Below are 24352 nucleotides of genomic sequence, written 5' to 3'. Positions count from 1 at the left end.
AAACAAGTGGGACATGTTTATATTATACGAAAATGAAAAATGGGTTCGCTAGAGAGAAGTTAGTCAACTTTAGAATTTTTCACAGCTCATAAAGTAATTGAAGTTGTGACTTTGTAATCGCCAAGTCTCGAGTCGCTGTTCGGGCGTCAAATTATTTATATCACCGCTTTCCGTAGTCTGTCCCCTGTCGTCCTGTCAATGAGTATTTTCCGGGGACCTGGACTTACTTGGGTAAGACATTGAAGGACATCTCCAAAAAGGGATTACTAATTCGTTTCCGAATTGCCACCGCTCTCAATAATAAGATGAGTATTAGGCGCCGAGAGGTTCGAATGTTGCGTCTCGGAATCTTCACGCAAGATCAGGCGGTCACTCAGACCACAACGCACATAAACATCGTTCATACATAAACAAAAGCACACTGGATTAAATGACACTATGCTTATTTAAGAAAATGATATGAGAAAAAATAACGGAGAGAACCAATAACAACACTTGACACTGAATATGTATAATTATTTTCATTAATAAAATCACACTTTGGTTTTTCACCACACTATAGCCCTTTATCACTTTTATATATCGATACAAAAGATTATGATAACGATTCCACTAGATATACTTTTCTCACACCATTAATGCACTTGGGGATTAGCACTGGGGAAATGTCACCGAGATAATCCCACGAAGTAATATGGATGATGCTCCAAAAATCCTTAAGAGTCAACATCAGCCTCCAGCAAAAATATCTAGTGTCCAAAGTGGAATGATAATGTTGGACGACGCGTTTATAAATAGTACGCACAAAGTATGTGAACCTCTGACTTCACTGATTGAGGCTAGCCATAACTAAGTCCTCAACTGGCTAATAACGTATACCCCTTAGCACAACATTATACTTGATGCCCGATGCAACGTGCGTGGTTGCTACCTCGAAACGTGGAGTTACACACCTCGAACTCAGAGGTTGAAGATACAAGCTGCACTGATCGACTGATCAATGTTGACAGTTTATTCTCAAAAGCCCTTTGATTAAATCACCTACATGTACACTCATGTCCAAAATGATTGTTGTATATCTATAACTGCCTTCTTGTAAGAATATAATTTGATAATGATTTTGTAGGGTACTTTTAATACTGATACTATGTGTATAATCGGAAAATGTGTATTTGTGGTAAATTTCATAGGAAAAGAATAACAAATACGAAAATTAGAGTGAGTAAAACAAAATGTTGCTAAATGGACAAGAAAGTTTTATTTTTTATTGTTCTTGTTTACTGCTCTTTTGACATGAAATTTGTCACATACGTGTCTTTCCCGATTATACAAATACTAACATAAGAAATTCCGGGCGAATTCGTTATCAAATTATATTTTTACAACAACATATTTATAGACATGCGGCAATAATTTTGGACATGAGTGTACATGTAAATAGAATATAAAAAAGAATTAATGTTGATTATAGTCCACTGGCTGCGACGCACAAGACATTGCGATAATTTGAGTCTGCTAACGTTTAGCCAACGAACTTGTAAAGCGATGTGGCTGACGTCGTTCTGGTATTCGAACATCTGGTCAGCTAGTATTTTTATAAATGTTTGGAGAATACACTTAATTCAGTTCCAAATAACTGTAGAACATATCCTTTACATATTAATAAGTCCTAGAGAAACACTGAGAAGATTCGTCGCTCACTAAAATGTTCCCACCACAAAGTAACGTTTCTGATATAGATATATGAATAAACGATGAAAGACTTCTTTGTGCTGTTGCCTGGGAAGAAAAAACAATTCCCATCGAAGAAAGAACTTATTTGCGTCGCAGAATAAAGCATAAATCGAAAAATAATTACTGTTTTTACAAAATATACACAGCGTCCAGAAAAATACTTCTATAACCTGGTGACGGTTGTACTTCCATAACCGCACAAGCCCAGCTGAAGAAATGTTAAGACACTCAATAAAAAAATTATATTTGTTGGAAATGTAAACTTGGAAATCAGATTTAGAAAAATAGTGACATTTGTTAACCATAAGGGTTAGTATGAAAAAGTATGATTTCCCAGTTCACATTTCGAATAAATATTCAGTTTTTATTCAGTGTGTTAACACCCCTTTAGCTGGACTAGTGAGGTTATGGAAGTCACTGACTGCTTCAATTGGATACTTCAAATAGAGTACTAATAAAGCAAATAGAATCTTATAACAAAACGCTCCACTAAGTATTCGAACTATTGGAGCAATCACACTAAGAAAAAAAAATCAGAAGTATCGATTGCGAGATGTGTTTATGAGAGTGTACAGCAAAATATAATGCTTGTGTGATGTTTCGTTCTTAAGTACAAGGTACATATCAATAAATCTCCGTTAATTCGCTTACTGATGGTATTAGAAGTAAAAGTAAACACATAATAATAATAATAATAATAATAATAATAATAATAATAATAATAATAATAATAATAATACGTATTCTGCCTTTCGGTATGTCCTGGGACTAATGAGGATTTTTTTTTCAATTTTAAATTTGGGCCTCGAAATGTTTCTTCCATTTTTCTCGATCTTCAGCTTCCACTTTTAACTCCCAACATTTTCTCCTATTTTTCAAACCATCGATCAGTTGTTCTTCTTCTTCCTATTCCTGCCTTCCCTTTAATCTTTCCTTCTATGGCGGTGTGAAGAAGGCAATTTCTTAGCAAGATGTGTCCAATCCAATTGGCCTTTATACGAAGGATGGTGGCTAGAAGTGTCCTCTTCTCTCCTATCCGTTTTAAAACATCCTCGTTTGTTGCTCTCTCTGTCCATCTTATCTTCTCCATTTTCCTTCAACACTACATTTCGAAGCTTTCTAAATATTTTTCCATAACTTCCGTAATGTCCAAGTATCTGAACCATACAGTCCAATGCTCCATATATAGCACTTGACAACTTCTTCTTAAGTCCAATATAGAGCCTGCTAGTTAAGAGTGATCTGTCTTGTTAAATGGTTCTTTAGCTATGTCAATTGTTGACCTGATCTCATTGTAGAGATCTTAGCGTCTCTCTTCAAAATACTTTACGGACACTTGAGATTATCGACCTCCTCAAGTTCTCTTTGTTCTACTCTGATCTGTAAGGGCGCGTTTCCTCGGGATATTCTCATGATTTTCGACTTTTCGATGCTAATTTCCATTCCATACAGTTTTCCAGAGTCAACTGTTTTGCCAATCATCTCTTGTAGTCATCCTAGGGTTTTAGCTATTATAACCATATCATCAGCATACCTGATCTCATTAATGATCTACCCTCCCCATAGAGAGTTAAAATACTTGAACACTCATAAGTTATTGAAGTATGTAAGGTCATTGTAATCGTTGACTATTAGTTCGTGAATTAATTTTATGTGAAACACATGTTAATCATATATGATCACTGTAATTACGTTTAAACTTCTGATAGTAGTGTCACTTTATGAATACTTGAGTATGATTTTAGTGGAGGGGAATTTTCTTCACAAATACTAAATGGTGATGGGAGATAGAATTTCTCACATGTTTCTCCGGGATTACACACCTTCAGAATTTTTTTTTTTATCTTGATGTCTTACGCATTTCTTGGTGAAAATCTGTGGTAGTTGTCTGTTGTGTAATGCCACATATACAGATTTCTGGTTGAAGTTTTCTGCTTCTGCGTGGTAGTAATAGTTGAACGAATCAATCGACGATTTATGTTGAAGTTACAGGGTATTTCTGTGATAAATACATTCGAGGTGATCCATTATGAATAAGTTATTATAATATTAGGCGTAAAAGAAAACTATCTGTGTACTTTTCATACTGTGTTCGTAAACAGGAGAGTCTCTTCCAATATACATATATTTATGAGGAGAGAAAAGTCTGTCCGTATTTTGGAGTTTCTACAGTTGAGAACTGCCGTTAAGTAAGGCTTCATTATATATATATATATATATATATATATATATATATATGATTATAAATTTAACTTGAATTAAGAGTTATTACTAGGTAGCCAGCGAGCGGTCTAGGATACGATTCCAGGTAGAGACACTTCGTTCAAAAAGAGTAAATGCTTTTAAAGGCCAACCATTCTCAGTAAGGTTTTCCTGTTTTTTCCCGCTTCCGCCAGAAAAATGCTGGGATGGTATCTTACATAGTTCCGTGGAGGTTCCACTGTTCTTTATTCTCCCCAATACCCGAGCAGTTTGTTCGCCGAGGAACTTAATCCCGTACACGTTACGAGCTATTATAACCACTAATGTTGAATGCCGAAAAATGCGATTTCTAATCCTAAAATTATTGCCAGGTACTAGGTATTATTACTAGCACTTGAATTTACATGAGCAACAAGAATTAAGAATATACGTACATTTTAACTTTACAACCTGAAATTGCAAGAATAATTGCCCTACTAAACTACGAAACTCCGCACCTCTGGAGCATTTGGCTTTAGATATCTTGAAACTTTACTTAATGATGCTAAGATCTCTCAGAGAAATAAATATATACAAGATATATAAAAAAGATCTTATATTCGAACGATGACCTTACGCAGATTCTTAAAAATAAAAGGGTTCTATCATGAGTTCAATTGATTTCCAGGTAGTGAGAATGGGCAAAATTCTCCTAGAGTCATATCTCCAACCATGTTCAATGAACATTGTATTAATTTTTCAGGAATACTTTTGTAGCCTGAATTTGAAAGTCATGTTGATAAGGATGGGAAAAATTTCGTCCACTAAGCAACATAGAAACCAGTCTTTAGTTATCACTGGAGACATAGAGAGACTGAGGCAAGCAGAGGTTGAGATGTCATTTCTCATCTCAGAATGGTTTCTGCTACGCCAGTATAATAAGCGTAACGTATGGCACTCTACATATTGCGTTACGCATGAATAACTATTTCTAAGAACGACAGTTCGAAATAACGTTTTAACTTATACTACCAAATATAGATCTGTTCAAAAAGTTAAGCTCGCCTAAAATATGAGCAAAATATATTATCTGGCTGAAATAACAGCTGAAAGTAAAATATGGTTAAAATATGCATCTGTAAAACCAATAAGAACCGAATGATTGGGTTCAAAGTCAGAAATGAATTTATGTAAAATATCCCAGAATAAAAATATTACGTGTCATAAAAATCCGAGCCTCCCTTATTTACTTCTTTCATTGTAAGAAAAGTACTCTGGATTGCGTAGGAGTTTATCAGAACATACAAGTGGACTCCTTTATAAAAGTTAAGTTAGTGCGATGAGTCGTTCATCTGTGATAAATTGAAAAAAAATATTGCTAATGAAATAACTTGATAATAAAATTCAATGCAATGTTTTCAAGATGAAAATACTTCCAGTGCCAGAAACACTACTGTAAGTGCATTATTTATCTACTTTTAATAATAATTTTACAAAGGAAAATATTATTGAGAAACTTTAAAAGCATAAAATCTGTTAAATATTATGTAATAACACTAAAAGGTCTTATCTATTAGTATCAGATATAATTTTAGAAAATTTTGTTATTATTAGCTACAAAATAAAGAAAAAATACTCAATATATTATTTTATTTATAAAACACATACACACACACGCATATATATATATATATATATATATATATATATATATATATATGTGTGTGTGTGTGTGTGTGTGTGTGTGTGTGTTTGTGTGTGTGAAATCTTATCTATTACTAGAGAAAAGTAAAGGCAAACCTACTTATTGTATTATGAAATAAATTAGAACTAAACGAGAACTTTATCTTTGTTAGAGAAAAATTAGGGAAAATATTCCTAGTATATTAGAAAAGAAGTTAATAGAAATTTTGTATCTTGTTAACCGAAAAATTAAGTGAAATGTAGACATTATATAGGCCTATGATGGTGAAAGCAAAAGAAGTCCTCTTGTTAAGAAAATAAAATGATCAGTATGATTGTGATATTTCTATATGTTCCTTACCAGTTCTAGTGGTTCAAATATGCACTTTCAAACAATAATTACAATGAAAAGTAATTAAACGATGTAATGATGTGGGTTTGATTGTTTTGAAGGCGATTTCCTAAGTAAAACACTTTCTACATTAATTCTTTTGATAATGAATTCCTCAATTTTTTGAGGTTATCAATGTGATCTTGGTGTCAAACCGTTGATAATTTCGAGCTGAGTCGAGAAATGACAATAACTCAATTTCACTTCCTAACAGGAGATCTCTTTTACCCTTTGGTATCATTTAGAAAAGAAATACAGTAGACTCACGAGTATCCGAATAGCGACTATTCGGCCTCTGTACTATCATGCTTAGTTTTCTTCCGTTGTAATTAAATGAAGAAGGGAAGGTGTTGTATGTCAATATTGAAAAGGCGTTGGAACTGGGCGTCTGGTACGTTTAGCCTACGTATCGTGCGCAAAATACGAGTTGTGACAGGAAAAGAGCAATGTTCTACTCTTTTGGTTAGATTTAGTTTAACGTACCGCGATTATACCTGTTAGACTAAACGAGATATGGACCTACTGATTATAGTGGAATCCGAACCATTGTTCATAGTTTCGTCAGTGTGTAGCGGACGTCAATACAGTACACTTGCCGCTGTTCCTGATTATACCTGTACAGTACATATAGTATTGTATTTGTAAATTGTTCTTGAGGTATGCTTAATGTTTATAAAGAAGTGAGTTCAAAGAACTACGGCCTATCTGGCTTTTATTATCCGACCTGCTCTTCCACCACACTAGGTCCTATAGTCCGGAATTTACTGTATATGAGAAATATATCTTCTATTAACTAAGAAATTAAAGTAAGAATTTTAATATAACTAGTAAAACATTAGTTGAAATACATCTTTTAAATTGGTTTATTTCGTTTCTATTTCCAAGGCAGTACGTGGACGTAGCGCTATGCTCATAGTAAATGGATCTCTTGCAGTGGATACCTTTTTCCTCTTGAGTGGTCTATTGGTAGTATACACATTTATGAAACAGGTGGAAACCAAACAAAGGTTTAATTTCTGTGACCTAATTAAATTCTATTCTTATAGATACATAAGGTAAGAAATTATGAATATTTCTAATCCTAAGAACTGTACAGCGATTAGTTTTGTGATTCAAATTTAACGTAATCGAGTATGTACTTAATTGTTTTATTTTTAATATACATTCTGCTATATAGAATTTCAAAAGAAATGTGTGTCCACACAAGTAGTACAACCGCTCCTTTGATTCATTCTCGGTCTCTGAATCACAGATCGAGGTTTCATTCTCACAAGGGGCATTCCGATTTGAGGAATTCAGTTGCTTAAAATGAACTGTAGTATAAATTTTAAAGCTACATGAATAATTTACCTGTTAAACAAGTATAAATATATTGAGCAAATGTAAAAATGTACCTTGACATATGAAATATTGGGGTACAGACCCGGTGGACCCCGTGAGTGCATGCGTCACACTCGTGAACAGGAAGGACGTGTGGAAACATCCACCTCACTTTTGACTGTTTTGAGATTGATAATGAGGATTATTTTTATTTGATCAGTGAATGAGAAAGGAACACTCCAATTTGGTGAATTCAATTGCTAAAAATGAATGCTAGCACTGGATTCAGCACCAAAAGAAACAAAGAAAAAGAGGGTGTTCAGTGGCATGCCGTATACAGGGTGGGAGATAAGTGAGGACAAAGTGCGAAGATACAACGTAGAAAATGTCTAGAAATGTAGTGTTAATTTTGATACGAGTTGAGGGATTGAGATCAAATGTTGGATGCGACAATTGCATGTAGAGATCCACTGAATAGGTATAATGTGAATCATGGAGTACATCTGAAATCCTCCATGTTGGAGTTAGCGCAAGAAGAGTATAGGGGAAAGAGGTCATGTGACATGGTTCTTGGCGCACACCGTCTACTGAAGTCAATAGTGGCCAATGTAGTTTGAGATCTCTGTAACAGGAAGTGTTCTACGCTACGGCAATGTAGTAACGAATGTGAAACAGCATAGCAGCTGGTTTCCCCGATACTCCAAAGCTAAGGGCCTTCCACTATCACTTCTTGGATACTGATAAAGATTACGTATATTAGCTGAAAAAAACTATATCGACATTTTTGCATACTAAAGGTACTAAGCTTTTATATAAATATACATTAAATGTTTTATAAGTAATCTATCAAGACTAAAACACAATAACACATTGAGCAAGGCTAGGTGATAATATGTAATCACGTAAAAAAATCACGTAACAGTTTCAACACAATTACTGTGTCTTTATCAGACTTCCGCTCCTTCTCGCTGCTTGGGTGTTGTTCATTTCTTATATACTCTCAGATCAGTGCTTTTAACTCTCAGTTGTTAGCCGCATAATTATCCTTGTTATGTTCTTTATTGATTTGTTCTCCTTCTTTCCATTTCATTTCTTCTTCTTTAAGTAGAATATTCTTCCGTTCTTTATTTAGCGCGAATCCTGCATTCCAATTCATTACCTTGTTTCTTGTCTTCATACTTTTCCTGACTTCTTTCCATTTTGAGACCAATGTTCTGTTCTCTGCTTCTATGTCCTCTGCTCCTTTGCCACTCTATTTGGTTTAAAAAGTGTGGACACGTGTGCTGCTAACAAAAGAAAGTGAAAAACACTGATCTCCGGAGAGTACATAAGAAATTACCGACTCGCAAGCAGCCAGAATGAGGGGAAGTCTGATGAAGACATAGTTATTGTGTTGAAACGGTTTAAGTGGTCATGCTCTTCCACATATTATTACATAGCCTTGCTCAGGGTGTTATTGTGATTTGCTCAATTTTTCATGTAGACAGAAGAGTAGCGATGTCAAGAAACGTTTAGCATCCCCTCCTAGAAAACAAAATCCGTCAATATAGATGAAAAAGTATTATGCAAAATAGCAAATAACGATTTAGAAAATTGCCATTGCTTAGCTTAATTCTGTACAACAAATACTTTGTTTACGTTAGAATTTATAATGAAATAGTTTCTTTTATTATGTTCGACATATTTAGGTATTATGCATTCCTATAAATTTCGTAAGTTGCTAATCATTTAACGTATAACTCCGTGACTAATTTTCTTCCTTTTGTTGATAAAGGTTAACACCGCCTTTGGCTATTCTTGTGGGATTCTATGTTACACTCTTCTACTATTTTGGCTCAGGACCATTTTGGAATTCTATGGCTGGAAAGCTTAGAGATAACTGTGCTCGTAATTGGTGGAAGACACTACTTTATATCGAAAATTATGATCCATCTCTACATGATCTTGGAGAGGTTAGTACGATATTTGGTGTTATACCATTCTCGTTTGAGTTGAAATTTATTTATTTATTTCATACAGACAACACAACATACCTAATGTCCAGTTATAGTATGGTATACATACAGTAATTATTTAACATACAACATTATACATACATTATATACATACACAAATATACGTCGCCTAATTGTACAGAGGTTATTCCCAGTCATTTCCTTTGAACTTGTTTTCTGACATACTAAATATATCTACTCCTTGAAATCTAATCATTTCGTTAAATGAAGCACACATTCTCTACAGAGGAGACTTACGTAATACCTTAGTTCTTGTTTTTCTACAATAGAATGTCCCGGTGTTTGCTGTTATCTTATATTTTCTGACACGTAATAATACTTCTGAAACTAATTCTGGACAATCAATGTTACCGTTTATTAATTTATGTAAGAATAATAAATCAGAAACCCATCTCTTTTTTTCTAATGTTTGAGAGCTAAAATTCGTTACTAAGTCTTCATAGGGGACATGATTCGAGTAGAAACTTTTTTTATATGCAAGCAATTTTAAGAATTTAAACTGTATATTTTCTATTATAACAGATTATGTAGTGACATTTGGTGTAAAACCAGTTCAACAGTATTCTAGTTTTGACCTCACATACGAAACACATAACAGTATATATCTTGATTCTTTGTGGAAATCCTGTTCTACCCTATAAATTAATCCTAGGTTGCTATATGCATTAACGTGTCAATCTGTTGATCAAAGGTTAATTTGTTATCAAATATAACCTAGGACTTTGAGAGTATTTCGGGTAGACAAAAAGGTTTCACTTATTGTATAGTTAAAGTTAGTTGCATTTTGTTTCCTCGTGAAAGATACAGATTTACATTTGGATACATTCAAGACTAATTTATTCTTCTCACACCGCATTTGTACTATCTCTAGATCCTGTTGAAGTTTCACGCAGTCATCAATTGAACTTAATTTGGAGTATTATTTGAGATCTCGGCAAAAACTAAAACTTGAGAAGTTTCAATACACAGAGGAATACCATTACTAACAAGAAGAAACAACGGAGGACCTAGATTATATTCTTTAGGGACTCTCGATAGAGTACTAAACTTTTCAGTAACAGATCCTTTGTACGAAACATATTGTTCTTCGTTATGCAAGTATGATACGAGATACTCCATTGCTTGTTTCGAAAAATTTAGAGATGCCACTTTTAGTAGCAAGACATCATGATCAACGACGTGAAATGCCTTGCTAATAACAGTAGAAACGGCATCTACATGACCGCCGATACTTAACTATGTTGCTTGTCTAAGTAGAAATATTACGTGAAGAAACAGTTTTGATAACTTGAAAGAACAGGTTTTACATGATTGAAAATTCGCGCATATAACATATTTTCATGAATTTTGGCAAAAGGCGATAGAATAGCAATTGCCTTGAAATTATCTATTTCTCTCTTGTTTCCAGATTTTGGTAATGGACATACTAAACTTTCTTTCCATTTATCTAGGAAAGTGTTTGTTCCAACTGAAATATTAAATATAATGCGGAGCCAGTATTTAAATATATCACTGCCACCTTTCACAACATAAGGAGGAATGTACCAGGACCAGAAGATGCTTTTGGTTTCAACGCTCGTATGTCAGTTTCTCTTTCTTCGAGTTTTATTTCATCTAATTGAAAGTTGTCTAATGTATTACATTCGGTTCGATTATCAAGCAAAGAGAACACGGCGGGTACCTTGTTGCAGACTGAATGAAAATATTGTGCAAATGAATATGCTATATCATTGATGAGTTGGATATCATGACCATTGTATGTAAGGGAGTTTGATGACAAATGCTGTGTTTTGCGTTTAACAAAGCTCCAGATCTGGCTTGGGTTATTTTGCATAGAGCATTCTATATTTAAAACAAAAGTTTTGTAGGCTAATTTTATGTCAGATTTTATTTCTTTACGCAGTCTCTCAACTTGATCGCGATGATAAAGTATATTTATTGATCTCTTTTTCCACTTGTTAAGGTGGTACGTCTTGGATCTTATTTTCTTAACTATATCATAAGTAAACCAATATGGGTAACTTCAGCTGATATATCTTTTGGGTGGAACACATACAGAAAATATGTTGTTAAGTATTTGATAAAAGTTTGTTAACATACTATTTACATCATCGGATTGCGAAAGGCAATCCCAGTTCCCTTTAGAGAGTTTTATGTACATCTTTTGGAAATTTGCTTTTCTATAATTAAAACCAGATTCCTTAACTTTTTTCTTATGTTTCTGCAGGTGTTTAAATAGGAAAGAGATAAGTAAAGCTGGGTGATCACTGTCTCCATTAGTAACAAGAGAACATGCTTTTATTACAGAAACGTCATTAAGATTTAAGAATACTAAATCTAAGTTTCGGCCATTACTATTTTGAAAGTCATTATGGGACATTAAGTCATACAGGGACATGAAGTTAATTAAGTCTTTACATTTATTTGTTGAAATTAGGAGGTCAAAATTGGAATATGTTATTTGATTTATATTAAAGTCCCCTATGCAGAGAACGGTGCTTCTAGTTGGAACATTACTCTCAATAAATTCATAAAACAATTCATATGTCGTTGCAGTTGAATCCAGAGGAATGTATACTGCACAAATAAACATCTTTAGTGGGTAACTAGGGAGGTTGACAATTACACATTCAAAATTTAGATAACAAGAGTTTATGTAAGAGACATTGTAATTTTGATGTACTGGCTGGAATGTGGAGTCTATTGTTCCGTTTGGATGATGTCTGTTTCTATTTTTAAGTGGACTTAAAGTGAATTTTTCCCCATCAATATACAGATAATGAAACTGCAGATACGCATAACTTCCGCGTTGCCTTGTCTCTTTCATGAACACCTCTAAATTTTTGCGTTCGTTTCTCACTTTGTTAGAATAATCCTCCTCGACGTAAATGTCACTACTACAAAGTTTGCGTCTGCTTTTAAGAATATCTTGTTTCGTTTTGTCTCTTAGAAATACACGATAGGTCGACTTTTATTCGCAGTTATCTTTCCTACTCTGAAAGTTCGCATTATTTCATAGCTTCATCGAATGTATAGTGTCCTGAATTAATTTGCACACTTTTTCTTCAATTTCTGCCCATGTCTCCGTTTCGCACTCTTCAACGCCATACAACACAATATTTTGCCTTCTACTCCTATTTTCGTGGTCGACCAGCAGTTCTTCCAGGAATTCGATGTCTTTTTGAGTTCACTGACACCAATTGTGATTGTCTCGAGTTTCTTGTCAACCAAATCAAGTTTATCCACAATTCTTGTCACGGTTTCTGTCAATCCACGCATTAACTGACAACAGCCTCATTGGAACTTTTCACTCCGATTAGTATTGCCTTGATGTAAGCGATATCCGATTTGTTTGAACCAGTGGGTCCCGGATTGGTTTCAACACTTGCTATAACAAGCATTACAAGAATCACTAGTCCATACATAATACGGGTTGTGGGTTTCGTTCCGCGCACCAACCATTTCTACAGAAGATTCATTTCTTGATTTACTACAGTTGAACAGACCGATAGGTTTCCTCCAAACACTCAGCGAGACACTCGTTTTAAGCTTTATGCTCTGCTGCACTTCGGAGCTAGGCACACCACGAAGACGAAATTCTTTAAGACGAAATTTAAGTTCTCGTTTTGTTTCTTATAGTAGTAGGCCCCGGCGTATGTCCAGCCGAGTCAGCAAAAATTTTTGTGACGTCATAGGTCAAAGGTCAATGACCTTGGCCCGGGGTCAATGACCTAGGGGTACCTAGGACCACCCCCTCTAAATTTTGGCAGGGGTACCATGGCCCACCCCCTAAATTTTGGCAGGGGTACATAGGACCACCCCGCTTAAATTTTGGAAATTGTCAAATCTAAAAAATTGGTATGGTAGCCTAGGACCATAGTATGTACCTCTATCAGTATTGGGTGTCTATGTCGTTCCCTTTCATGGGTAAAAAATTGCCAAAAATTTAAATTTCGAAGGTTTTTGACCTAATTTATCCCCTTGGATGAGGTGTTATTACCCTATATAGTTATATGGGCGTATACAGGGGTCCATTCCCTTTCATAAGACATGGGTATATTAATGCACCCCTTGAAAAATTTGGGAGGGGTACCTTGGCCCACCCCTTAAATTTTGTAAATTGACCAATTTAAACATTGGGTATTATAGTACAGGACCCTAATATGTATTATGATAAATTTGGGTGGTCCACCTCGTTCCCTTTTAGGGGTACAAAATTGCCAAAATATAAACGTAAGCAATACGTAGTACCACGTGTTTGGTTTTTGGTCGATTTTATCCCCTTTGATGACGTGTTATTATCCTATATAGTTATATGGTCATGTATAGGGGTCCATTACCTTTCATAAGATATGGGTATATTTGTGCACTCCTTTAAAAATTTGGGAGGGGTACTTTGGCCCACCCCTTAAATTTTGGAAATTGCTCATTTTATATATTTGGTATTATAGTACTGGACCATAACATGTATTATAATAAATTTGGGTGGTCCACTTCGTTCCCTTTTAGGGGTACAAAATTGCCAAAATATAAACGTAAGCAATACGTTGTACCACGTGTTTGGTTTCGACCCAAGTTATCCCCTTGGATGAGGTCCTATTACCTTATATGGTTATATGGTCATGTATAGGGGTCCATTCCCTTTCATAACATATGGGTATATTGGTGCACCCCTTTAAAAATTTGGGAGGGGTACATTGGCCCACCCCTTAAATTTTAGAAATTGACCATTTTACATATTTGGTATAATAGTATAGGACCCTAATATATATATATTACTATAAATTTGGGTGGTCCACCTCGTTCCCTTTCATGGGTACGAAATTGCCAAATTGTTAGTACAACCACGTGTTTCGTTTTTGACCTAATTTATTCCCTTGGATGAGGTCCTATTACCTTATATGGTTATATGGTCATGTATAGGGGTCTATTACCTATCATAAGACATAGGTACATTTGTGCACCCCTTTAAAAATTTGGGAGGGGTACCTTGGCCCACCCCTTTAATTTTGGAAATTACCCATTTAATATATTTAGTATTATAGTATAGGACCCTAATAGAGATTACTATAAATTTGGTTGGTCCACCTCGTTCCCTTCTAGGGGTACAAAATTGCCAAAATATAAACGTAAGCAATACGTTATACCACGTGTTTGGTTTTTGGTTGATTTTATTCTCTTTGATGAGGTGTTATTACCTTATATGTTCACATGAGCGTATACAGGAGTGTATTACCTTTTATAAGACATGGGTATATTGATGCACCCCGGGAGGGGTACCTTGGCCCAACCCTTTAATTTTGGAAATTGTTTAATTTCATCATGTGGTGTCATAGTACTGGATCCTAATATGTATCATGATAAATTTGGATGGTCCACCTCGTTCCCTTTTAGGGGTACAAAATTGTCAAATTTTAGTACAACCACGTGTTTGATTTTTGACCTAATTTATCTCCTTGATGAGGTCCTATTACATCATATAGTTATATGGTCATGTATAGGGGTCCATTCCCTATCATAAGACATAGGTACATTTGTGCACCCCCGGGAGGGGTACAATGGCCCACCTCTTTAATTTGGAAATTGCTCAATTAAACATTTGGTATTACAGTATAGGACCCTAATATGGATCACTATAAATTTGGGTGGTCCACCTCGTTCCCTTTTAGGGGTACGAAATTGTCAAATTTAGGTACAACCACGTGTTTGGTTTTGACCTAATTTATTTCTTTGGATGAGGTACTATTACCTTATATGGTAATGTATAGGTGTTCATTCCCTATCATAAGACATAGGTACATTCATGCACCCCGGGAGGGGATTCGGTATCATAGTACAGGCCTCAACATGCATCATGATAAATTTGGGTGGTCCATCTTGTTCCCTTTCATGGGTAAAAATTGCTAAAATATAAACATAAGCAATATGTTGTACCATGTGTTTGGTTTTTGGCCCAATTTCTCCCCCTTTGATGAGGTTCTATTACCTTATATGGTTATATGGTCATGTATATAGGTTCATTTCCTATCATAAGATATGGGTACGTTGATGCATCCTTTAAAAATTTGGGAGGGGTATCTTGGCACATCCACTCGGTTTTAGAAATTGTTTAATATAAGCATTTGGTATCATAGTACAGGTCTTCAATATGTACCACTATAAATTTGGATGGTCCACATCGTTCCCTTTTCATAGGTAAAGAACTACCAAAAATCAAATTTCGGAGGTTATTGACCCCTATTTAGCACATTATATGGGTATGTACAGAGGTTTATTACCTTTATATGTTTATGTTCCCTTTTAAATTTGGGAATTATCAAATAACAAAATTCGGTAAACGTTTTCTAGGACCCGTTGGTATTCCTCTTATGGCCAAATATTCAAAATTTAAAGGTTATTGACCGGCTTTATTATTGAATAAGTACAGGATTTATTACTTTTTTCATAAGACACAGGTGTATTTGTGTACCAATCTTAAATTTTGGAAGGGGGTACATTTCTTATTGTCATATCAATAATTGGTAATTGGATAGTATCTCATTCATTGGGTAAATCATTGTCAAATATGAGTATGACCACGTGATCGGTTATTGACCTATGATGGGATTAGGAGTCCAGGACATTGGTACATTGAAACTTTGTAGGATAATTTGAGAATTACGTCATTGGTTTTGATTATTCCCGCCAAATATAAACGTAAGCAAGACGTTGTACCACGTGATTGTCCTTGATGAGGTAGTGTACAGGGATTCATTTCCTTTGTTGTGGTACTTCTTAAGTTTGAGTACATTAAACAGTTGGTTCTACTCAGGTAAACAATTGACGGACATTATTGACCTTATTGAACATATAATGATATGATTAATTCTAAGACTTAGGTATATCAAGAGAAGTATTCTTTAAATTTGGGAATGGTGATAAACAGAATTTTAACATAAGGTGCGAAATTTGAAACAATACATTGAACTTTAGTCACAGCTCATAGTCTAAGATCATTGGTGGTGATTCATTTGACCTTGAGCTTTAGAAATCTGATAGCTAACCTTATTGAATCTTATGACTCATAGACGAAAGGCAATACATGCTACAACACTGGCAAAGTTATTGTTAATGCAATTTGATTGGTTGATCACTATCTTTCCTGCAATCTGATTGGTTGATCACTATCTTTCGTGCAATCTGATTGGTTGATGATTTTCAAATCTTTGCTGTATTCAGTTTTAAGTTTTGTTTAACATTTAAAAATCTTGGTTTCGTTCAACATTTTGCACTCACTGAAACCGTTTATTTGTTAATCGAATAGTTAAAAACCGGATAAAGTTTGACGGTTAACCGTGAAACGTAAATTTTTTTTTAGTTTGAAATTTTTTTGCTTGAAATTTTTTGTTTGAAAATTTTTTCGTTTCCAAATTTTTTTTGTTTCAAAATTTTGTTTGAGATTTTTTCGTTTGAAATTTTTGTTTGAAATTTTTTTCGTTTGAAATTTTTTGTTTGAAAATTTTTGTTCGAAAATTTTGTTTAAAATTTTTTGTTTAAAATTTTTCGTTTCCAAATTTTTTGTTTGAAATTTTTTGTTTCAAAATTTTGTTTGAAATTTTTTTCGCTTCAAAATTTTGTTTGAAAATTTTTGTTCTCGAAATTTTTGTTTCAAAGTTTGAGTTGACATTTTTAAAAGTTTGTGCACTTATTAGTAAAGAACCGGAACTGTTTAGAACAGAAACCTTTGACAACATTGTGGTGCAATAGTACACGTCAGAACCTGGGGTTGTACTTGAAATGAAAAAACACAATTCATTGAAATGGATCATTTTATTACACTCCACATACATCCATACCAGATAGTGGTTCTGGATATTGTCGATACAATGTATTTTGAACTTCTTGCACTAGTTTGTCTTTAGCATATAATTTTAATTCCAGTTGAAGTCTTTTAAGGTCTAGTGCAATATCAATTGGTGGAAACTCAATGTGCATTTGATCACAAATAAACTGTTTATCAATACAGGTATGCACCCACGAACGATGTTGACAACCATCACAATATCTAGATACATGTTGTACAATATGCATAACACATTTTTCAAAATAGTACTTTTTCAGGAATATACTAGTTTTGTTACACACTTCCACTGCATGTTTCACACACTGAAATACGCTGATGAATTTGTTCCATTCTGTTTCCGTTAGATACACCATGTTGCGAGGGACATGGAATGTACTCTTTTTACGTAACAGCACCATCTTCTCTTCGAGGACTGTACGCAGCACCACTTCATGATTTGAGCCTAATGATTTGACTATGGTCACATTTAGCTCATCATGAAAATAATCGTTCATTTGGTCGATTCGTGAACATAATGTTTGCCATTCTTCACAGGTCAGTTGTACACCAAATTGTTCTGCTTTGCCCAATCGAATCACTGGTTCAAATGTTCTAGCACTGATACCAATCATCACATGTTTTGTTTGAAATATATTTATTGGATAATAGCTTGCGAAGATGAACTCTTTATCGTTAGAAGTACACATCTTTCCTCCTGAAAAGCACTTGCTCAAATGATTTCGTGGGATGACACTGTATTGGTTGATTTATAGTTATTGCTGACGTCATTGGTAAGGAATGTGCTGACGTTTGAATTCATGATTTCATCACAGTTGCTGACGTCATGCCGACCAACCAAATTCATACAACTACAGCTGACGTCATTGAAAAGAAATGTGCTGATTCATGATTTCATCACAATGGCTGACGAATCTGGCTGTGTACTAAATTCAAGTTGATGACTTCGACCCAAGAATCCTTTGTAACATAAAGATACAGATCCAGTATTTAAGAAACGCAGCAGTTCTTCTTGTTTTGATGGTTCCATGGGTAAATATCTTGCTGGTAAAATTATATTCTTATCATTTTCAAGCTTCACTACGATTCTTAATCCAAACTTTGTAGGGATCATTTGGCTAGCTAAGATTCTATAAGGTACACTTCGTTGTAAATCAGTAATCTTGGTAAATGATTTCATCACATCACGTGTGTTTAGAAACTGCAGACAAGTAGCCATGATGATGTTATCATGAATACTAACTCGAACGATACTTATATATGATGCAAAACTGATGACGTTGCATTATCATGTTCTGACGTGTACTATTGCACCACAACGTTGCCAGATGTTTTTGTTCTAAACAGTTCCGGCTAGTGCATACCTGTATTAATAAACAGTTTATTTGTGATCAAATGGACATTGAGTTTCCACCAATTGATATTGCACTAGACCTTAAAAGACTTCAACTGGAATTAAAATTATATGCTAAAGACAAACTAGTGCAAGAAGTTCAAAATACATTGTATCGACAATATCCAGAACCACTATCTGGTATGGATGTATGTGGAGTGTAATAAAATGATCCATTTCAATGAATTGTGTTTTTTCATTTCAAGTACAACCCCAGGTTCTGACGTGTACTATTGCACCACAATGTTGTCAAAGGTTTCTGTTCTAAACAGTTCCGGTTCTTTACTAATAAGTGCACAAACTTTTAAAAATGTCAACTCAAACTTTGAAACAAAAATTTCGAGAACAAAAATTTTCAAACAAAATTTTGAAGCGAAAAAAATTTCAAACAAAATTTTGAAACAAAAAATTTCAAACAAAAAATTTGGAAACGAAAAATTTTAAACAAAAAATTTTAAACAAAATTTTCGAACAAAAATTTTCAAACAAAAAATTTCAAACAAAAATTTCAAACGAAAAAATCTCAAACAAAATTTTGAAACAAAAAAATTTGGAAACGAAAAAATTTTCAAACAAAAAATTTCAAGCAAAAAAATTTCAAACTAAAAAAAATTTACGTTTCACGGTTAACCGTCAAACTTTATCCGGTTTTTAACTATTCGATTAACAAATAAACGGTTTCAGTGAGTGCAAAATGTTGAACGAAACCAAGATTTTTAAATGTTAAACAAAACTTAAAACTGAATACAGCAAAGATTTGAAAATCATCAACCAATCAGATTGCACGAAAGATAGTGATCAACCAATCAGATTGCAGGAAAGATAGTGATCAACCAATCAAATTGCATTAACAATAACTTTGCCAGTGTTGTAGCATGTATTGCCTTTCGTCTATGAGTCATAAGATTCAATAAGGTTAGCTATCAGATTTCTAAAGCTCAAGGTCAAATGAATCACCACCAATGATCTTAGACTATGAGCTGTGACTAAAGTTCAATGTATTGTTTCAAATTTCGCACCTTATGTTAAAATTCTGTTTATCACCATTCCCAAATTTAAAGAATACTTCTCTTGATATACCTAAGTCTTAGAATTAATCATATCATTATATGTTCAATAAGGTCAATAATGTCCGTCAATTGTTTACCTGAGTAGAACCAACTGTTTAATGTACTCAAACTTAAGAAGTACCACAACAAAGGAAATGAATCCCTGTACACTACCTCATCAAGGACAATCACGTGGTACAACGTCTTGCTTACGTTTATATTTGGCGGGAATAATCAAAACCAATGACGTAATTCTCAAATTATCCTACAAAGTTTCAATGTACCAATGTCCTGGACTCCTAATCCCATCATAGGTCAATAACCGATCACGTGGTCATACTCATATTTGACAATGATTTACCCAATGAATGAGATACTATCCAATTACCAATTATTGATATGACAATAAGAAATGTACCCCCTTCCAAAATTTAAGATTGGTACACAAATACACCTGTGTCTTATGAAAAAAGTAATAAATCCTGTACTTATTCAATAATAAAGCCGGTCAATAACCTTTAAATTTTGAATATTTGGCCATAAGAGAAATACCAACGGGTCCTAGAAAACGTTTACCGAATTTTGTTATTTGATAATTCCCAAATTTAAAAGGGAACATAAACATATAAAGGTAATAAACCTCTGTACATACCCATATAATGTGCTAAATAGGGGTCAATAACCTCCGAAATTTGATTTTTGGTAGTTCTTTACCTATGAAAAGGGAACGATGTGGACCATCCAAATTTATAGTGGTACATATTGAAGACCTGTACTATGATACCAAATGCTTATATTAAACAATTTCTAAAACCGAGTGGATGTGCCAAGATACCCCTCCCAAATTTTTAAAGGATGCATCAACGTACCCATATCTTATGATAGGAAATGAACCTATATACATGACCATATAACCATATAAGGTAATAGAACCTCATCAAAGGGGGAGAAATTGGGCCAAAAACCAAACACATGGTACAACATATTGCTTATGTTTATATTTTAGCAATTTTTACCCATGAAAGGGAACAAGATGGACCACCCAAATTTATCATGATACATGTTGAGGCCTGTACTATGATACCGAATCCCCTCCCGGGGTGCATGAATGTACCTATGTCTTATGATAGGGAATGAACACCTATACATTACCATATAAGGTAATAGTACCTCATCCAAAGAAATAAATTAGGTCAAAACCAAACACGTGGTTGTACCTAAATTTGACAATTTCGTACCCCTAAAAGGGAACGAGGTGGACCACCCAAATTTATAGTGATCCATATTAGGGTCCTATACTGTAATACCAAATGTTTAATTGAGCAATTTCCAAATTAAAGAGGTGGGCCATTGTACCCCTCCCGGGGGTGCACAAATGTACCTATGTCTTATGATAGGGAATGGACCCCTATACATGACCATATAACTATATGATGTAATAGGACCTCATCAAGGAGATAAATTAGGTCAAAAATCAAACACGTGGTTGTACTAAAATTTGACAATTTTGTACCCCTAAAAGGGAACGAGGTGGACCATCCAAATTTATCATGATACATATTAGGATCCAGTACTATGACACCACATGATGAAATTAAACAATTTCCAAAATTAAAGGGTTGGGCCAAGGTACCCCTCCCGGGGTGCATCAATATACCCATGTCTTATAAAAGGTAATACACTCCTGTATACGCTCATGTGAACATATAAGGTAATAACACCTCATCAAAGAGAATAAAATCAACCAAAAACCAAACACGTGGTATAACGTATTGCTTACGTTTATATTTTGGCAATTTTGTACCCCTAGAAGGGAACGAGGTGGACCAACCAAATTTATAGTAATCTCTATTAGGGTCCTATACTATAATACTAAATATATTAAATGGGTAATTTCCAAAATTAAAGGGTCCGCGCCTTTGGCGTGGGAGACCCGGGTTCGATTCCCGGCGGGAGCTCATGTGGTTCGGATTCCACGTTAATCAGTAGGTCCACGTCTCATATAGCCTCGCTGCTGAAAGGGACGCTAAACTAAAATCACCTCACCTCACCAAAATTAAAGGGGTGGGCCAAGGTACCCCTCCCAAATTTTTAAAGGGGTGCACAAATGTACCTATGTCTTATGATAGGTAATAGACCCCTATACATGACCATATAACCATATAAGGTAATAGGACCTCATCCAAGGGAATAAATTAGGTCAAAAACGAAACACGTGGTTGTACTAACAATTTGGCAATTTCGTACCCATGAAAGGGAACGAGGTGGACCACCCAAATTTATAGTAATATATATATATTAGGGTCCTATACTATTATACCAAATATGTAAAATGGTCAATTTCTAAAATTTAAGGGGTGGGCCATGTACCCCTCCCAAATTTTTAAAGGGGTGCACCAATATACCCATATGTTATGAAAGGGAATGGACCCCTATACATGACCATATAAACATATAAGGTAATAGGACCTCATCCAAGGGGATAACTTGGGTCGAAACCAAACACGTGGTACAACGTATTGCTTACGTTTATATTTTGGCAATTTTGTACCCCTAAAAGGGAACGAAGTGGACCACCCAAATTTATTATAATACATGTTATGGTCCAGTACTATAATACCAAATATATAAAATGAGCAATTTCCAAAATTTAAGGGGTGGGCCAAAGTACCCCTCCCAAATTTTTAAAGGAGTGCACAAATATACCCATATCTTATGAAAGGTAATGGACCCCTATACATGACCATATAACTATATAGGATAATAACACGTCATCAAAGGGGATAAAATCGACCAAAAACCAAACACGTGGTACTACGTATTGCTTACGTTTATATTTTGGCAATTTTGTACCCCTAAAAGGGAACGAGGTGGACCACCCAAATTTATCATAATACATATTAGGGTCCTGTACTATAATACCCAATGTTTAAATTGGTCAATTTCCAAAATTTAAGGGGTGGGCCAAGGTACCCCTCCCAAATTTTTCAAGGGGTGCATTAATATACCCATGTCTTATGAAAGGGAATGGACCCCTGTATACGCCCATATAACTATATAGGGTAATAACACCTCATCCAAGGGGATAAATTAGGTCAAAAACCTCCGAAATTTAAATTTTTGGCAATTTTTTACCCATGAAAGGGAACGACATAGACACCCAATACTGATAGAGGTACATACTATGGTCCTAGGCTACCATACCAAATTTTTAGATTTGACAATTTCCAAAATTTAAGCGGGGTGGTCCTATGTACCCCTGCCAAAATTTAGGGGGTGGGCCATGGTACCCCTGCCAAAATTTAGAGGGGGTGGTCCTAGGTACCCCTAGGTCATTGACCCCGGGCCAAGGTCATTGACCTTTGACCTATGACGTCACAAAAATTTTTGCTGACTCGGCTGGACATACGCCGGGGCCTACTACTCTTATATTAGTTTTATCTGATATATGTGAAGTGCTTTATATTTTGTGTTATAAATTGGAACGCTAAAGCACAACCAACCAAAATCAAAATATGTGGCTCCATGTGTTGTAATTTCATGACGTGGCATTATACATGCCATCATTATTAAATGAAGCAGTCAAAAAATATGAGGACTCAAACTTAGATACTAGCAATGACAGTCTTGATGCGGCAGCAATGGGACTAGTACTTCTCTTTTGCTACCTAGTTTTACAAAAACTTAGTGCACATAGGAAAAACAAATGGCAGGACTTGTATTCCTATAAATGTTAGTTAATTCGCATGCAACCTGAGCTTTTGAGCTGCAAGTAGCGAATGCACAACACATTCATAAAATTATTTTCGTGATGTATTACACGAAATATAATACACTTGATACTTGTTTGCTGCTTCATATAAATATAAAATGTACCATGTAAAGATTTGCGAAGAACAAAATATAAAAACCATCATAATTGCTCTCTAACAATTTCTATATATTTTTGATACTCTAGAAGAGCGATGATCCTTATGTTGGTATCTTAATGATTTGGACCACTTTTACAGAGATTACGGACAGTGTTTATATGTCCAATCATCACATAGGTCGTCTAGACTCTTCTCAAGAGCCCTTATCTTCTACAAGTGACCAAATGTTCCTAATTAACACCTCTTAACTCTCGCCTCCTCCCTTACTTTCGATACATATATATGCATCGATCTGGATCAAATAATTATACGTGAACTCTTAGATCAAGTTACAGCCGTACCACGCTATATTATACCCACCGTTGGAACAGCTTCTTTCTACATACAAATACATCGTTGCCATTGACCGGCATAATTTTGATTTCCGTATCATCTATACCCAGGTTCCTCAATCTGGGGTTCGCAACCTTTAGGAAAGCTCCGAGTGGGTTTCATGGGGTTTGTGAAGATGAGACGAAGAGATAAATATAATTAGAATCTAATACCAGAAAACATTTTTTTAAAATATTATTCTGAATTTTGTCCTGTTAGGCTTATTTCTATTTTTTACATACTGTTAAGAACAACCAAAATTAGGTTTACTAAACATTTTCAACAGGTTCATAGCTGTTTACAAATCACTTTAAATGAAAGAGGTATGACATATAACTGAAAACTACATATTGAAATACCAAAAATATATATGTAACAAAACCTGCATATTGAAATACAATTAAAATTGAAAACACTAATCCCACAATAGCTGTTCTACGTATGTTGATAAATCAACAATGGACAAATTATTCTGTTACCAGCAAAAGGGATTGCTTTTGTT

This window comes from Thermobia domestica, chromosome 14, assembly GCF_964235325.1.
Source record: "Thermobia domestica chromosome 14, izTheDome1.hap1.1, whole genome shotgun sequence".
NCBI classification, from domain to species: Eukaryota; Metazoa; Arthropoda; class Insecta; order Zygentoma; family Lepismatidae; genus Thermobia; species Thermobia domestica.
Note: the sequence above shows the minus strand (reverse complement) of the source record.